Raw genomic sequence first — 14,220 nt, 5'->3', positions numbered from 1 at the left:
CCCCCAAACCAGGGAGTTATTTTTGAATTCCTGACTTGGGGGCAAGTTTTGGTTGGATAAAAACAAGATTTCCTACCAAATAAAGCCCCTGTAAGCTGATAGGGTGCATAGAGGCCCCTAATAGCCAATCACAGCCCTTATTTGGCTCCTCCATGAACTTTTATGGTGCTTGTGTTGCTCTCCAAGTCTTTTTACATTTGACTGTGGCTCACGAGTAAGAATGAGGGGCAACATTTGCTTTTTTTTTTTCAATATTCATATTTTTTGTGCAAAAATACAATTTTGTCAACATTTATTATGGAACAAAACTGCAACAAACTGAAAATTGGAAAAAAAAATATTCCATCTAAAAGCTGTCAAGGCCATGTAGAAGCCAATGGCAGGTGTCCTTTTTACAACTGGAAGATCTCTCTTTGCTTTGTGGTTTTAGTGGTTTTCAGGTTATTTTGATGCTTTCATTTGTGTGACAGTACAAAAAAGTTTTTTTGTGTTTTTTCCACATTTTTTTTTTAATTTTGTAATAAATGTTTTTGTGGAAATGAGTTTAGTGGTTTAAAAAAACTTGAAAATAGTGATGAGCAAATTTTTTTGGCAGGCATGGATTCACAGCGAATTTCCGCATTTTGCCATCAGCGAATTGTTTCGCAAAACTTCAGTGAAAATCTGCCACAAAAAAATGTGTTGCATGTCAAGAGTGTATTGAAGAGTACATGAAAAAAGCTTTAAGTAACCACCTGGGGGTTATCTCCCTGCCTAACATGTAGAAAAACAAAATTTGACCAAAGGTCTAAGCAGGTTCAAATTCATCTAAAAAGTGAGGATCCAAAAGTGCTTCTAAAAACAACTGGAAACATATTTTTGACATAAAACATTACAATTCATAGGTACTGCCCACAGGGGGTGTACCTAATCAAAGGAACCAATGATGCACCAATTTGTTTATTCTTTATACCAGCTATAGGACTATGAGACTAGCTATAGGACACAGAATCTCCTGCCTTCAATGAATAACCCTAGTGTAAGGGATATCATTGCATTGAAAGAAGTAAGGAGTCCACCCCGGCTTTTGGGTTTTCCCAGGAGGAAGGGATTTAATTCTACCGTTTCCCTTTTGTGGGGCAATGACATAGTTGAGGGAAGGATCTCTCAGAAATATTACTAATCACAGATCTTCTCTGAAATTCTGGTAACATGAGAAGAGAAGTTTCATACTAAAGACCTGCATAGGTCAAGTTGGGTGGACCAACGCCTGACTTGCCAAAACTTGCCAAGACCTGCCAAGACCTGCCAACCCGTGTTTAACCAATTAAGACCAACTACTCCTTCAAGAGCAGTGATTTTTCTCTGCACATCCAGACCTGTCCCAAAACAATGCTCATTCAATGAGCAGCCAAGTGAGTCGGATTTTTTTTTTGCTGGGGGAACTTTATCATGAAGAAGTTTTATTACATACACTGTGCACTGGTGCAATCAGTAAAATGATTTTCCAGTTATCATTTCACCCTTAGACTTGAATCCCTACTCTGCTAATCTTCTGATACATCAACCATATGACTGTGGTATTGGCCCAAACCTGCATTGTGGGTAGGTGCCCGATCTGATGCTAGCTTATGGGCCAATATAGTATCAATCCCTATTTATAGTGGAGCCACTTCTAGTAACTTTTTTGACCCTGGCAAATTGGGGGCCTAGCCTTATAGCAGATGGTGGCTAAATGCTAAACTGCATAACTGCACCATTAATTTATTAATATAGTTTGCTTCTTTGTTCTTTTCTTATTACATGCCCCTACCCAGTGCAGCAGGATTGCACAAGCCAGCAGTTGTTGCTAAACCAGTAAGAGCAATCATAACACTAACTCTGCCCAGGGCTATATTTAGGTTAATGTAAGGAGGGGCTACTTGTTTCCAGCATCGTAGGGCCCCCTTGGTGGGCAGGAAGTTGTCATGCTGCAATCAACAGTCGAAAGCTAAAATCCTTGTGTTTTCTGCCCAGCTATTAAGAGTACAGGCATAGGATCCCTTATCCAGAAACCCGTTATCCAGAAAGTTCCAAATTACGGAAAGGCCATCTCCAATAGTCTCCATTATAAGCAAATAATTCTAATTTTTAAAAATGATTTCCTTTTCCTCTGTAATAATAAAACAGTACCTGTACTTGATCCCAAATAAGATATAATTACCCCTTATTGGGGGCAGAACAGCCCTATTGGGTTTATTTCATGGTTAAATGATTCCCTTTTCTCTGTAATAATAAAACAGTACCTGTACTTGATCCCAACTAAGATATAATTACCCCTTATTGGGGCAGAACAGCCCTATTGGGTTTATTTAATGGTTAAATGATTCCCTTTTCTCTGTAATAATAAAACAGTACCTGTACTTGATCCCAACTAAGATATAATTACCCCTTATTGGGGGCAGAACAGCCCTATTGGGTTTATTTAATGGTTAAATGATTCCCTTTTCTCTGTAATAATAAAACAGTACCTGTACTTGATCCCAACTAAGATATAATTACCCCTTATTGGGGGCAGAACAGCCCTATTGGGTTTATTTCATGGTTAAATGATTCCCTTTTCTCTGTAATAATAAAACAGTACCTGTACTTGATCCCAAATAAGATATAATTACCCCTTATTGGGGGCAGAACAGCCCTATTGGGTTTATTTAATGGTTAAATGATTCCCTTTTCTCTGTAATAATAAAACAGTACCTGTACTTGATCCCAACTAAGATATAATTACCCCTTATTGGGGGCAGAACAGCCCTATTGGGTTTATTTCATGGTTAAATGATTCCCTTTTCTCTGTAATAATAAAACAGTACCTGTACTTGATCCCAACTAAGATATAATTACCCCTTATTGGGGGCAAAACAAGCCTATTGGGTTTATTCAATATTTAAATGATATTTATGGAGATCCAAATTACGGAAAGAACCCTTATCCGGGTAACCCCAGGACAGAGCATTCTGGATAACAGATCCCATACCTATACCAGGTGCTGCACTGTTTGGAGGCTTTTTGTGCTTATCCTGCCTTCTAAACTCTGTAGTAGTTCATCTTTTAGTGACTCTGCTGCTCAAGGACCGGACATATATAACCATATCTTGGCTCAGAATGTGTGTCCAGCATCGGTTACATTTAAACTATCCTTCTCACACAAAATTGTGTGGAGGAAGGGAGGTGGTATAGTAGAACTACACTTCTTGTCTGTTAGATAGAACAACATAGGTTCTTAAACAAAAGGATAACAACACCCCAGTAGGGTTACTACTCACAGTGTAATCACAGCAGTATTGTAGAGCATGAACAATGGCACCTTTGGGAACTTTTATGGAGATGGCTTGGCAGGCACCTTTAGGACTAGCAGCTAGTGGTCAGGATACCCACCAATAGATATGTTCAGTGAGTAAATACCTGTACTTGATCCCAACTAAGATATAATTACCCCTTATTGGGGGCAGAACAGCCCTATTGGGTTTATTTAATGGTTAAATGATTCCCTTTTCTCTGTAATAATAAAACAGTACCTGTACTTGATCCCAACTAAGATATAATTACCCCTTATTGGGGCAGAACAGCCCTATTGGGTTTATTTAATGGTTAAATGATTCCCTTTTCTCTGTAATAATAAAACAGTACCTGTACTTGATCCCAACTAAGATATAATTACCCCTTATTGGGGGCAGAACAGCCCTATTGGGTTTATTTCATGGTTAAATGATTCCCTTTTCTCTGTAATAATAAAACAGTACCTGTACTTGATCCCAACTAAGATATAATTACCCCTTATTGGGGGCAGAACAGCCCTATTGGGTTTATTTAATGGTTAAATGATTCCCTTTTCTCTGTAATAATAAAACAGTACCTGTACTTGATCCCAACTAAGATATAATTACCCCTTATTGGGGGCAGAACAGCCCTATTGGGTTTATTTCATGGTTAAATGATTCCCTTTTCTCTGTAATAATAAAACAGTACCTGTACTTGATCCCAACTAAGATATAATTACCCCTTATTGGGGGCAAAACAAGCCTATTGGGTTTATTCAATATTTAAATGATATTTATGGAGATCCAAATTACGGAAAGAACCCTTATCCGGGTAACCCCAGGACAGAGCATTCTGGATAACAGATCCCATACCTATACCAGGTGCTGCACTGTTTGGAGGCTTTTTGTGCTTATCCTGCCTTCTAAACTCTGTAGTAGTTCATCTTTTAGTGACTCTGCTGCTCAAGGACCGGACATATATAACCATATCTTGGCTCAGAATGTGTGTCCAGCATCGGTTACATTTAAACTATCCTTCTCACACAAAATTGTGTGGAGGAAGGGAGGTGGTATAGTAGAACTACACTTCTTGTCTGTTAGATAGAACAACATAGGTTCTTAAACAAAAGGATAACAACACCCCAGTAGGGTTACTACTCACAGTGTAATCACAGCAGTATTGTAGAGCATGAACAATGGCACCTTTGGGAACTTTTATGGAGATGGCTTGGCAGGCACCTTTAGGACTAGCAGCTAGTGGTCAGGATACCCACCAATAGATATGTTCAGTGAGTAAATACCTGTACTTGATCCCAACTAAGATATAATTACCCCTTATTGGGGGCAGAACAGCCCTATTGGGTTTATTTAATGGTTAAATGATTCCCTTTTCTCTGTAATAATAAAACAGTACCTGTACTTGATCCCAACTAAGATATAATTACCCCTTATTGGGGCAGAACAGCCCTATTGGGTTTATTTAATGGTTAAATGATTCCCTTTTCTCTGTAATAATAAAACAGTACCTGTACTTGATCCCAACTAAGATATAATTACCCCTTATTGGGGGCAGAACAGCCCTATTGGGTTTATTTCATGGTTAAATGATTCCCTTTTCTCTGTAATAATAAAACAGTACCTGTACTTGATCCCAACTAAGATATAATTACCCCTTATTGGGGGCAGAACAGCCCTATTGGGTTTATTTCATGGTTAAATGATTCCCTTTTCTCTGTAATAATAAAACAGTACCTGTACTTGATCCCAACTAAGATATAATTACCCCTTATTGGGGGCAAAACAAGCCTATTGGGTTTATTCAATATTTAAATGATATTTATGGAGATCCAAATTACGGAAAGAACCCTTATCCGGGTAACCCCAGGACAGAGCATTCTGGATAACAGATCCCATACCTATACCAGGTGCTGCACTGTTTGGAGGCTTTTTGTGCTTATCCTGCCTTCTAAACTCTGTAGTAGTTCATCTTTTAGTGACTCTGCTGCTCAAGGACCGGACATATATAACCATATCTTGGCTCAGAATGTGTGTCCAGCATCGGTTACATTTAAACTATCCTTCTCACACAAAATTGTGTGGAGGAAGGGAGGTGGTATAGTAGAACTACACTTCTTGTCTGTTAGATAGAACAACATAGGTTCTTAAACAAAAGGATAACAACACCCCAGTAGGGTTACTACTCACAGTGTAATCACAGCAGTATTGTAGAGCATGAACAATGGCACCTTTGGGAACTTTTATGGAGATGGCTTGGCAGGCACCTTTAGGACTAGCAGCTAGTGGTCAGGATACCCACCAATAGATATGTTCAGTGAGTAAATACTGAATCCCTTTCCAGTTGTGGCCCCTTTCCAGGTCAGTATTGCCTTTGGCAGCTATTGTATGGCGGAGTACAAGTCAGCACTTTTTAGCTGATTCGACATGACTTTCACACCTACAACATCTATGACAGTTAGTCCTATTGCCATCGAAGTCCCTGTTCCCTGACTTCACTAACAGGGTTCTCCCTTTAGGCCACTCTTTTTACTGGGTCTTTGTCGTCCTAGGCTCCCAGTCTAAACTACTTGCTATCTCTCTAAACGTTTTCAATAATATACAAAATATACATTTTATAATGATCCTAGTCATCTGAAAAGTACAAAGCATTGTTCCAGTTATCCAGTGAACAGGATCTATAACAGACTCAGGGGGTAATGTAATAAAAAGAACAACGTTTGCCCCAAGTCTTGAAGCCCATAGCAACCTATCAGACTTGTGCTTTCAAATAGGTGGCCAGTAAATGCTGCCTGTTGAATGGTTGCTGTAAGTTACTAGCCCAAGTGTCCAACTTTCATTTCATTACCACCTCAGTGTATAATTGGATATTGGGTCCAAATTTGCACCCAAAGCAACAAATCAAATGTTTTTTTCTAAACACCAGATCAGCGAACCCTACCTGCTGGTTGCTACGGGCTACAAGAACTTTACCAAACCTTGCCCTGTTATTACAATCAAAAGTGGATTCATTTTTACTCGCTTGGTTTTTGTTGGATGTTGTTTCCTCATTTGAGAATATAGAGACCAGAATACTACAGAAAGTATAACGTATTGCTGGGGGAACATAGTTGCTATACATGACCTTTAGAAGTATCCAGAGATAGGGAAGGTGGGAAGGTACGTCCTGACTAGTGACTCCACAGATTTGTTTTTGGGGTGTCTTTTTATTGACTGTTCGACCTCCTCTGCAGCACTAGATTTAGGCAAGTTTTAGTGAGTCATGTGACAGAAATGACATCACTAAGCTCCAATTATAACTGATGACATCACTAAGCACCGTTTATAAGGATGTTATTTACAGTTTGGTCCCATAGGGAAATGACCAAACTGTATATTATAAGAAAATAAAACACAGAGTAGCTGAATTCAAATATTCCAGCGTGATGGTCAGGCAAGAGAGTACTTACTGGTTTGGAGGTTACACACTTGGCCGGGTCCCTGCAGTCTCTGTAGATTCCATGCAGTTAACGTTGGTTAGATGTCTCCTCCCTATACCATTACCATCTTCTTCTTCTTTTTAACATGTGCGTAACACTTCCTTAAGGTCTTGACAAAGTTCACAGAGCAATTCTCCTTTTTTATGTTTCATTAACCCAAGAGTTTCTATCTTCTTTGTAATTTCCCTTTTGTCTACTTTCCATTAACTCTTTCACTGCCAGTGAACTTCAGTGACACTTACTGACAGACTGTGCTCTTTCATTTTTGGGGCATTTGCTGGTAGAGATGTAGCGAACTGTTCGCCGGCGAAACTAATTCGCGCGAACATCGGGTGTTCGCAAGTTCGCAAACTTTTCGCGATGTTCGCAATTAGGCGTTTTTCCGCTGCGTTTTTCTCGGCCTAAAAACGCCGCACAAGCTACACATGGCGTTTTTCAGCCTAGTACTGGTGTAAGCAAATCCCTTTTCCATGGTGCTAATAGTGTGAAATAGCATAAAACTCCGCGTATTTCCGCTAGGTCTGCCAGCTGCCTTTGCGTATACATAGGAATAGCTTGCGTTTTTACGCAACGCTGTGTCAACAAAGTATTTTTCAGATAAATTTTTGCCCTTGATCCCCCTCCTGCATGCCACTGTCCAGGTCGTGGCACCCTTTAAACAACTTTAAAATCAGTTTTCTGGCCAGAAATGGCTTTTCTAGGTTTTAAAGTTCGCCTTCCCATTGAAGTCTATGGGGTTCGCAAAGTTCGCGAATATTCGCACTTTTTGGCGTAAGTTCGTGAACGGGTTAGCAAACTCTTTTTTTGAGGTTCGCTATATCCCTATTTGCTGGGGGGATATAGATTTTTTTGTCGTTTTTGTTTTTAACTAGAAAAACAATCAATTTTTTTCTCATAACAAACTAAGCTTTTAAATTCTGCTAGAGATTTTGTACAATTCCACTCTGGTAAATAACTAAAACAAATAGAAAAAAAAATTAATTTTTGTTTCGCCAGGCATCGATTTGCGATGAATTTCCGTGTCTCGCCCCGGGGGATTGTTTTGCGAAATGGATGAAAACATTTGCCGCGGAAAAATTCGCTGCCCGTCCAAAATTGTCACAAGAATAGTAGCGGGTGGCAAAAGAATAGTCTCGAGTCCAAGAATAGTCGCGGGCGTCAAAAGAATAGTTGTGTGTCCAAAATTTGTTGCAAGAATAGTCGCGGGCGTCAAAAGAATAGTTGACAAATTTTTTTTCTGTGCATAATTTTTGCCATTTTGAAAGAATTTTGAAAGATTCGTGAATTTTTTGGCGAAGCGAAACGGAACAGATTCGCATCATTGCCATCTTGGAGTCAGAAAGGAATTGTTTCCCCTCTGCGGCAAATTAGAGAGGCTTCAGATGGGGTTTTTTGCCTTCCTCTGGGGCAACTAGTAGTTAGGCAGGTTATTGAACAAGCAGAATTTGCAAGGCTATTGTTATACTAAAATTTACAATTAGTATAGATATCAGTATATATGTTCTACATATGTGAGTGTATAGATAGAATGGTATATATTTGTGTGTATATATATGTGCACTGGGATTCATTTGGAGGGATTTATACTTTCATGCCAAAGAAGATACAGGGAGGAGGCATCTAACCCAGCGTTTTTCAACCACTGTTCCGCGGCACACTAGTGTGCCGCGAGATGTTGCCTGGTGTGCCGTAGGCAGGGCCGCAATTTTTACTTTCAAAGGGGGCCTGGCGATGCTACAGTTTTTCTTAGTAGCTCGGGCCCCCTTTAATAAAATCCGGGCCCTGTCATTGGTTGCGCCCTGTGTGTACGGGTGACGTCAGTACGCACGGGGCGCAACGTTATAAAAGGGCCTGTGTGCGGTCGCGTGTAGGCAGAAGTGCAGAGGCGGCGCGCGTGAGGGGAAGATGCTGCTGAAGCCGCCGAAGAGCAGAAGTAAAATGCTGCTGGGCACCAATGTACTAGGGGGGCACTGCTCTTGGCACCAATGTACTAGGGGGGCACTGCTCTTGGCACCAATGTACTAGGGGGGCACTGCTGCTGGGCACCAATGTACTAGGGGGGCACTGTACTTGATCCCAACTAAGATATAATTACCCCTTATTGGGGCAGAACAGCCCTATTGGGTTTATTTAATGGTTAAATGATTCCCTTTTCTCTGTAATAATAAAACAGTACCTTGTACTTGATCCCAACTAAGATATAATTACCCCTTATTGGGGCAGAACAGCCCTATTGGGTTTATTTCATGGTTAAATGATTCCCTTTTCTCTGTAATAATAAAACAGTACCTGTACTTGATCCCAACTAAGATATAATTACCCCTTATTGGGGCAGAACAGCCCTATTGGGTTTATTTCATGGTTAAATGATTCCCTTTTCTCTGTAATAATAAAACAGTACCTGTACTTGATCCCAACTAAGATATAATTACCCCTTATTGGGGGCAGAACAGCCCTATTGGGTTTATTTAATGGTTAAATGATTCCCTTTTCTCTGTAATAATAAAACAGCACCTGTACTTGATCCCAACTAAGATATAATTACCCCTTATTGGGGGCAGAACAGCCCTATTGGGTTTATTTAATGGTTAAATGATTCCCTTTTCTCTGTAATAATAAAACAGTACCTGTACTTGATCCCAACTAAGATATAATTACCCCTTATTGGGGGCAGAACAGCCCTATTGGGTTTAATTAATGTTTTATTGTTTTTTTAGTAGACTTAAGGTATGAAGATCCAAACAACGGAAAGACCCCTTATCTGGAATACCCCTGGTCCCGAGCATTCTGGATAACGGATCCTATACCTGTAGTGACTGTGATTTTTTTTTTCTGGGCAGTATGGGACAGATCTGCCTCCATCAGAAGGGCCCTCCTCAAAGCTTTAAATGATTGTTCATAGCCCACTTATTTTTGGTCCAGACCCACAGATTTCCCAATGTACAGAATACAGAAAGCCCAATATGTAAACAAATTATATATATACTAGACTGGAAGGCAAAAGCTTAACTCTTTATTTTCTTTGCCCAGTGGTTCTTTCAAAGAGTCAGGGGCATTGGCAATACCTTCGGCAACGATCCAAGGGTCTGTCATGTGGGTTTAGTAATGCAATGTTTGCTGTTTGGGCTAATAATGAGTGAATCTGTCCCATTTCGCTTCGCCATAAAATTTGCGAAACTGTGAAAATTTTGCAAAATGCATTTGTCGCACAATTTTTTTTGTCACCTGCGTTTTTTTTTTTTTGCCCGCGCTTTTTATGCAGGCTAATTTGCCGCCCAATTTGCCGCGAGACAAAACTTTTTTACGTGCGACGTATTTTTCTGCGGCAAATTTTCACAGAAGTTTCGCGAAACAATTCGCCAATGCCGAAATGCGGAAATTCGCTGTGAATCCATGCCTGCTGAAAAAATTCGCTCATCACTAGTTTGGGCCTTTACAGGTATATACAGCCCTTTGCACTACCCTACACCCTTCCTGCTACTTGTAGAGACCCTCCCTCACTGCCAGTGGCCCTGCTGCCCAAACTAGTAAGGCACACATTTACACACATTTACACACATATAACATGCATTTTACTAAAGTTAACTTATTTTTCCTTTTTTTTTGCGTATATTTACACACACGTACAAACAATTATACTGTACTGTACTTGCATACATACACTAACACACACTTTTTGTATTCATTTTTGCCATTTAATCTATTCTTTCTCCTATTTATCTTGCAGAAAGCTCAGGTATTTTGAGCACTAATACTCTGTCAGGGAGTTGAGCAGCCGAGGCTCCAACGAGGAGTAAGGAAATGGTGTGTGCCTTGGCAGTACATTGCCAGATAGGGAGGTAATGCCAGTGTCGAGGGTTGCTAGGAATAAATAGGGTATTGCATCATAGATTTACCCCTGTGGGAAGCACAATGCCCCTGCCTAGTGATGAGCGAATCTGTCCAGTTTCGCTTCGCCAAAAAATTCGCGAATCTTTCAAAAGATTCGCAAAACGGCGGAACATTCGCGAAACGGCAAAAATGTTGCACGGCAAAAAAAATTGTCCCCCGCGGCTATTCTTTCGTGGCGCAGCTATTATTTTGTCGCCCGTGACTATTATTTCGTTGCGCGGCTATTATTTTGTCGCCCGTGACTATTATTTTGAATTTTTGGTCGTGCGGCACATTTTTCCGGGGCAAATTTTTTCATCTGTTTCGCGAAACAATCCGCCACTGGTGAAACGTGGAAATTCTGCGCGAATCCACGCCTGGTGAAACATTTCGCCCATCACTACCCCTGGCCTAAAGAGAGAGACAGGGAGGTAGGTAACAGATGGGCCCAGCGGCCTGAAAATACTTGTTCTGTTTATTGATAATAATATTGGGATTTGTGTACCAACCAATATTGGAGAAGCTACACTGGTAACTGTGAATATAGCTGCTCCTGCGTTCATCGCCAAGTTTATTCTCCTTCTGTTCTGTGACGGCCAAAAATTAAAGGGTTAATTCGGCCTGATACTACAGACAGTTATTAGATTATTGTGAAGCACATTGCAGGTGTAAGGTGTGGGTGCCAATGGGGAAGTGGGAGAAGGTGAAAGGCAAATAAGCAATTATTTTGAGAACTTCACGGAACTTTTATTTTTAAAATACAGTAACCACGGTTACAAGAAAATAAAACCCAGACGAGTTGATTTACAAATGTTCCAATATGAAGGTCAGGCAATGGAAAAGCCTTTCAGTATTGTAATGGAGAGCTTCTCTGCATTCTCTGTAGATTATATTAATGTTGGTTAGATCAGTGTTTTTCAACCTTTTTTGGGCAAAGGCACACTTGTTTCATGAAAAAAATCACGAGGCACACCACCATTAGAAAATGTTAAAAAATTTAACTCTGTGCCCAGCAGCAGTGCCCCCCTAGTACATTGGTGCCCAGCAGCAGTGCCCCCCTAGTACACTGGTGCCCAGCAGCAGTGCCCCCCTAGTACATTGGTGCCAAGAGCAGTGCCCCCCTAGTACATTGGTGCCAAGAGCAGTGCCCCCCTAGTACATTGGTGCCCAGCAGCAGTGCCCCCCTAGTACATTGGTGCCAAGAGCAGTGCCCCCCTAGTACATTGGTGCCAAGAGCAGTACCCCCCTAGTACATTGGTGCCCAGCAGCAGTGCCCCCCAGTACATTGGTGCCAAGAGCAGTGCCCCCCTAGTACATTGGTGCCCAGCAGCAGTGCCCCCCAGTACATTGGTGCCAAGAGCAGTGCCCCCCTAGTACATTGGTGCCCAGCAGCAGTGCCCCCATAAGTCAGTTTGCCCCGTGGCCGCCCCTAATACATTGGTGCCCAGCAGCAATGCCTTTCACCTTCTCCCACTTCCCCATTGGCACCCACACCTTACACCTGCAATGTGCTTCACAATAATCTAATAACTGTCTGTAGTATCAGGCCGAATTAACCCTTTAATTTTTGGCCGTCACAGAACAGAAGGAGAATAAACTTGGCGATGAACGCAGGAGCAGCTATATTCACAGTTACCAGTGTAGCTTCTCCAATAATGGTTGGTACACAAATCCCAATATTATTATCAATAAACAGAACAAGTATTTTCAGGCCGCTGGGCCCATCTGTTACCTACCTCCCTGTCTCTCTCTTTAGGCCAGGGGTAGTGATGGGCGAAATGTTTCGCCAGGCATGGATTCGCGCAGAATTTCCACGTTTCACCAGTGGCGGATTGTTTCGCGAAACAGATGAAAAAATTTGCCCCGGAAAAATGTGCCGCACGACCAAAAATTCAAAATAATAGTCACGGGCGACAAAATAATAGCCGCGCAACGAAATAATAGTCACAGGCGACAAAATAATAGCCGCGCCACGAAAGAATAGCCGCGGGCGACAATTTTTTTTGCCGTGCAACATTTTTGCCGTTTCGCGAATGTTCCGCCGTTTTGCGAATCTTTTGAAAGATTCGCAAATTTTTTGGCGAAGCGAAACTGGACAGATTCGCTCATCACTAGGCAGGGGCATTGTGCTTCCCACTCACAGGGGTAAATCTATGATGCAATACCCTATTTATTCCTAGCAACCCTCCACACTGGCATTACCTCCCTATCTGGCAATGTACTTCCAAGGCACACACCATTTCCTTACTCCTCGTTGGAGCCTCGGCTGCTCAACTCCCTGACAGAGTATTAGTGCTCAAAATACCTGAGTTTTCTGCAAGATAAATAGGAGAAAGAATAGATTAAATGGCAAAAATGAATACAAAAAGTGTGTGTTAGTGTATGTATGCAAGTACAGTACAGTATAATTGTTTGTACGTGTGTGTAAATATACGCAAAAAAAAAGGAAAAATAAGTTAACTTTAGTAAAATGCATGTTATATGTGTGTAAATGTGTGTAAATGTGTGCCTTACTAGTTTGGGCAGCAGGGCCACTGGCAGTGAGGGAGGGTCTCTACAAGTAGCAGGAAGGGTGTAGGGTAGTGCAAAGGGCTGTATATACCTGTAAAGGCCCAAACTAGTGATGAACGAATTTTTTCAGCAGGCATGGATTCACAGCGAATTTCCACATTTCGGCATTGGTGAATTGTTTCGCGAAACTTCTGTGAAAATTTGCAGCAGAAAAATTTGTCGCACATAAAAAAGTTTTGTCTCGCGGCAAATTGGGCGGCAAATTAGCCTGCATAACAAGCGCGGGCAACAAAACAAACCACAGGTGACAAAAAAATTGCGCAACAAATGCATTTTGCTAAATTTTCACTGTTTCATTTGTTTACATACATTCTGTATTCTGTACATTGGGAAACCTGTGGGTCTGGACCAAAAATAAGTGGGCTATGAACAATCATTTAAAGCTTTGAGGAGGGCCCTTCTGATGGAGGCAGGTCTGTCCCATACTGCCCAGTATAGGGTTTGCTAAGCAAAGAAAAATCACAGTCAGTACAGGTATAGGACCCGTTATCCAGATTGCTCGGGACCAAGGGTATTCCGGATAAGGGGTCTTTCTGTAATTTGGATCTTCATTCCTTAAGTCTGCTAAAAAAACAATAAAACATTAATTAAACCCAATAGGATTGTTTTGCATCCAATAAGGGGTAATTATATCTTAGTTGGGATCAAGTACAGGTACTGTTTTATTATTACAGAGAAAAGGGAATCATTTAACCATTAAATAAACCCAATAGGGCTGTTCTGCCCCCAATAAGGGGTAATTATATCTTAGTTGGGATCAAGTACAGGTACTGTTTTATTATTACAGAGAAAAGGGGATCATTTAACCATGAAATAAACCCAATAGGGCTGTTCTGCCCCAATAAGGGGTAATTATATCTTAGTTGGGATCAAGTACAGGTACTGTTTTATTATTACAGAGAAAAGGGGATCATTTAACCATGAAATAAACCCAATAGGGCTGTTCTGCCCCAATAAGGGGTAATTATATCTTAGTTGGGATCAAGTACAGGTACTGTTTTATTATTACA

This window comes from Xenopus tropicalis, chromosome 7, assembly GCF_000004195.4.
Source record: "Xenopus tropicalis strain Nigerian chromosome 7, UCB_Xtro_10.0, whole genome shotgun sequence".
In the NCBI taxonomy this organism is placed as follows: domain Eukaryota; kingdom Metazoa; phylum Chordata; class Amphibia; order Anura; family Pipidae; genus Xenopus; species Xenopus tropicalis.
The sequence above is the reverse complement of the archived record's forward strand: the minus strand, read 5'-3'. Positions refer to the sequence as shown.